The 4,587-nt window shown below is 39.3% G+C and overlaps 1 pseudogene; it reads left to right on the top strand.

The window, feature by feature from the left end:
* Positions 1-2,061: 2,061 nt before the first annotated feature.
* LOC149221929 (acylamino-acid-releasing enzyme-like) lies at positions 2,062-3,316 on the top strand (annotated as a pseudogene).
* The last annotated feature ends 1,271 nt before the right edge of the window (positions 3,317-4,587 follow it).

Raw genomic sequence — 4,587 nt, 5'->3', positions numbered from 1 at the left:
TACTTGGATTCCAATGATACGACATCACACATCTCTCATGTAGATTTCAGTCCTCTCAATAGAACCATTTGTTGGATTTTGGGTGCCTGACCCAGGTTCAAAGTTATTTTTCCAAACAAATTGCTACACTATTGGCCCTTTCACCATCACCCCGCAGAGCGTTGACTGAAGTCTCACCTGAAGCGGTATGGGGGGATGCTGGAACCAATTTTCCGCACCCTTGAGATGGATGTGATGTCAGTTTAGTCCAACTAAACCTTTCTTCGTGCAGGTTGCTTAACACACTATTCTACCCTTCAGTACCTTTGCAATTTGTTATAGTCAACTTTCGCGCAGCCCTAACTAGGGGCTAAAGTCCTTTCATGTTGCTAAGGTAGCGAACTGCGATATCTCTTAAACTACACAAAGTATCTTACTTATCTTATTAACAGGTCTTCATTATCTTCACGTAAACAGATATTCTATCTTGTGTTCACATAGAAAATACAATTATACACATTCGCGCATCATATAAGCATTAAAAGTGAAATTCATACCCAATATAACAGATGCATAAAAAAGGAAATAAAGATGCAAAATTGATAGAAACTTTTATTTATTAATACTTCCACTATTTACAGACTCGACTCACCCTGCGCACTCAGCTACAGGGGTCCAAGCATTTAGCTGCAGACTACTAGTCCTCTGTGCACTCAACTGTAGAGCCTCTTCGTACACTACGACCCAAAACTAGACTTTACACTTCAAAACTATCTCGCATACATCATTCTTCCTTAGATATTATGTTACTGATACCCTAACTACTTAGAACTTCGCTCTATTTATACAATCCCATTGTCCGCGGACCATGGGTAGATCTTCTATAGCCGACATTATATTATCAAAATAAGGGTGGACAACCCTATGACTCTTTAACAACTACCTGCTCCACGCCCACAAAATTAGACTCTTTACATTAGAATTAAAAAATTGACCAAAATCTGGGCTCTAAGCCCCAAAACTTCTCTTGAGCGATCCCGCGCCCAACATGCCCCCAACACAAACAATGTGACTCTCCCTCAAGTCACTCTATAGGTGTGGACATCTTTGCGTGAAGACCTCCCAACTCTGATTGGATTGCTACAAGTTCGACAATGCACTAAGCAGTTGACTTCCTTTACGCATTGTTTGGTGACCATTGTCATCAAATTTTTTCCCTGAATCCTTTCCTGAGTTTCTTCTAGTTGCGTGATATTTTCTTTAATGGAGGATGTAATGGTATATGCCTCATCAATCAACGGTTGTAGGCAGGCTTTCAAAACTTCCTCTTTATGCTGACTAGCATCCACCTACTCCTTAAGTGCCTTTGTTTGCTGCATCTGTTATCACTCAAGAGAAAATATTTTAAATTCTAAACATCAATTCTTTTTAAATTTGTCAAAGGGTTGGTGTCAGTTTTGGGTCTAGTCTCTTCATCTTGTTTTAGAGTCTTGTTAGTATGTCAAATGGGGTCAATTCTCTGTTTTAGTCTATCATTGGTCTCATATCTCACATGAATATCATATGTCAAAACTCATTTCAAAGTTCATAGCGCAGAAACCCGGTCTGGGTGATTTCGTAGTGCAAAACACCGATTTTGCACTAATTGCGCTATGAAATTGGGAATTCGTGTTGATCCATAGCATATCTCACCCTAGCTGTCATATTTACCAAAATCCGTTGTGTTTACATCAACAGTTGTCATCTTATACACTTTCCCTTGTCGAATTCAGCTGTGATTCGGTGGTTTTTGTCCAGTCTAGCATTTGTTCCCTCGACAGACTGCTAGCCGCCTTCACTTGCAGCCATGTATGCTCCTGTTCTCGTTTTGAATGACGTTATAAAGTGGGAGACTAGAAATAGGGTGTGCCATGCAAATATTCAAGCATCAAAGGCTGTTGCAGATATTATTCGAACCACATTAGGTCCCTGTTCTATGATGAAGATGCTACTTGATGCAGGAGGAGGCATCGTGGTTACAAATGTTGCAGGCATATCATTTCAATGCTGAGCCAGAGATGATTCGAGCTCCACACATTGTTCATGTTGGTCTTATTCAAAATTCCATTGTTCTTCCCACATGTAGTCAGTGGAAAAGTTTCAAGATTTAGCCCTGAGAATTTAAATTCTTCTTGGAGTGTTCTTGCAGTGAATGATAACATTGTTCTTGCAGTGTCTAGCAGCCCAGCCAATCCTTTGAAACTGAAATATGGCCGTCTGTCAAGAATTGACACGGATAATGATGAAAAAACAAGGTGGAGGTGGTTAGATATGTCAATTCCCTTCATGGACTATTCAGAGAAAGTGAAAGCTTCGCTGTCCTCAATTGAATTTAATATTTTGAAGATTCCAGTTAAAGATCAAGAATTTTTGTTAACAGAAGGTGCCAAACAGCCTTTTGAGGTGATATTTGTGTCATCTAGATTCTCCAGTGAATCAGAAAGTAAGGAAAATGCTTTTCGGGAGGATGCTTGTAATCCACTCATTGTTATCCTCCATGGTGGGCCACATTCTACTTCATTGACAGGCTTTTCAAGAACTCAAGCCTTTTTGTCATCAATGGGCTACAACCTACTTTATGTAAACTACAGAGGTTCTTTGGGCTTTGGAGAGGAGGCTTTGCAATCTCTAACTGGTAATGTTGGGCGACAGGATGTGGCTGATGTCATAAATGTTGTTGATCTAGTAATTCATAAGGGACTTTCCCTCCCACGGAGGGTTTCTTGCAACCAATTTAATTGGCTAGGCACCAGATAGGTTTGTTGCTGCAGCTGTCCGGAATCCTGTGTGTAATCTCTCATTAATGGTTGGCACAACAGATATTCCTGATTGGTGTTATGTGGAGGCATATGGAAAGAATGGGAAAAATGTTTACACTGAAGCACCTTCAATAGAATATATCACCATGTTTTATCAGTGTTCACCAATTAGACATATTTCAAAGGTAAAAGTACCCGTTCTCTTACTTTTGGGTGCGCAAGACCTCAGGGTTCCTGTATCAAATGGATTGCAGTATGCTCGAGCTCTGCGGGAGAAGGGGGTGGAAGTAAAAGTCATCGTTTTCCCAAATGATGTACACAGCATTGACAGGCCGCAATCCGATTTCGAAAGCTTTCTGAACATTGGACTTTGGTTTAAGAGATTCTTGAAATGAAGGCCTTTGGCAGGCCCATGTTCCTCTATTGGTTACATGCTTGTTTTGTTCTGTAAGATTGTGGATATTAACAAAAAGCATTATATATAGACTACAATGTAGGGCCTAATGAAGCTTTAATATAAAGCCTTCATTTCTCCTCAGATGCATTGATCCTGAATCGGATGTTTAGACATTTATTTAACAAAGGAATTATCTTGGTTTCCACTTCCAACAGGGCTCCTGATAATTTATATGAAGGTGGTCTTCAGAGGAATCTATTCTTGCCTTTCATCTCACTTTTGAAGGAGCGATGTGTTGTTCATGAGATTGGATCTTCCACTGACTATCGAAAGCTCACTTCAGCTCAGAAAGGATTGTATTTTTGTGGCAAAGATTCTTCTCGTTTGCTCAAAGAAAAATTTCAAGAATTGATAAGTGGATATATGGCCACTCCAACAGCTGTTGAAGTTGTCATGAAATAGACATTACAGACTCCTTTTGGAGCCAATGGTTGTGCTTATTTCCAGTTTGAAGACCTCTGTTAGAAACCTTTGGGTGCAGCAAATTATTTTGGGCTTTTCAAGCATTTTCCATACTCTTGCACTGGAAGGTGTACCTACTTTTGGAGTACACAACAGGACATCAGCATATCGTTTTGTCATATTAGTTGATGTAATGTATGAGAACAAGGAAAAGCTACTTTGTGCAGCATAGGCATCACGAGTGATAATCTATTCAAGCAGCTTCAAAGAGGTTTTGTCTTGACACAGGTATATGGGAAAGGTCTATAGCACATGAGGAACGTGACACTCCAGTACATTTTTGTGATCAAAGAAGAACAACATGGTGAATTGGTTTCGAATATCGTTAAGGAAACCTAAAGCAGAAAAACAAGGGCAGCTTCCTACTTTTCAAGAGCAGTAAAGAGATGATACATTAAGGACTAGTAAGGAGTTTTAAAAACATCCACCAAAGCTAAACTGAAGGAGACCACTTGTCAGATAACGAGATTTGATTGTAATCAATGCTATTACCAGCATGATGTAGAATTAGACTCCTAATTTTCTTAGGTTTCTAAAAAAATTATTTAGCCATTTATTGCATTCAATAGTTAGTTAAAGTTTGAATAGGTGTCATAGAAAGCAGAATTCGAATTCCCCTCATGCTGGAGGAGGAATCTCAGCTATGGAAATAATTCTATAAATAAGAGAGAGAGCAATGGACCAAGGGTTGGAAAATGATTCAAGAAAAGATCTGATATTTGGCTTTATGTAAAGACTCTGCTTTAGTAATATAAGATTGGCTTTGCTTCTCAAGACTCAGGAGGGATTCGATGTTCAGAATGTATTGTATTGTTCCTTTCCCAATATTTGCAGTGGTATGAATGTGTAATCACTTAGAACTCACTCATGGTGCTCTAATTTCCAGTATAC

This window comes from Pinus tabuliformis, chromosome Q (assembly GCF_031772625.1).
Source record: "Pinus tabuliformis cultivar Carrire ecotype Pingquan chromosome Q, CPIR1, whole genome shotgun sequence".
NCBI classification, from domain to species: Eukaryota; Viridiplantae; Streptophyta; class Pinopsida; order Pinales; family Pinaceae; genus Pinus; species Pinus tabuliformis.
Note: the sequence above shows the minus strand (reverse complement) of the source record. Positions and strands in the feature narration are given on the sequence as shown.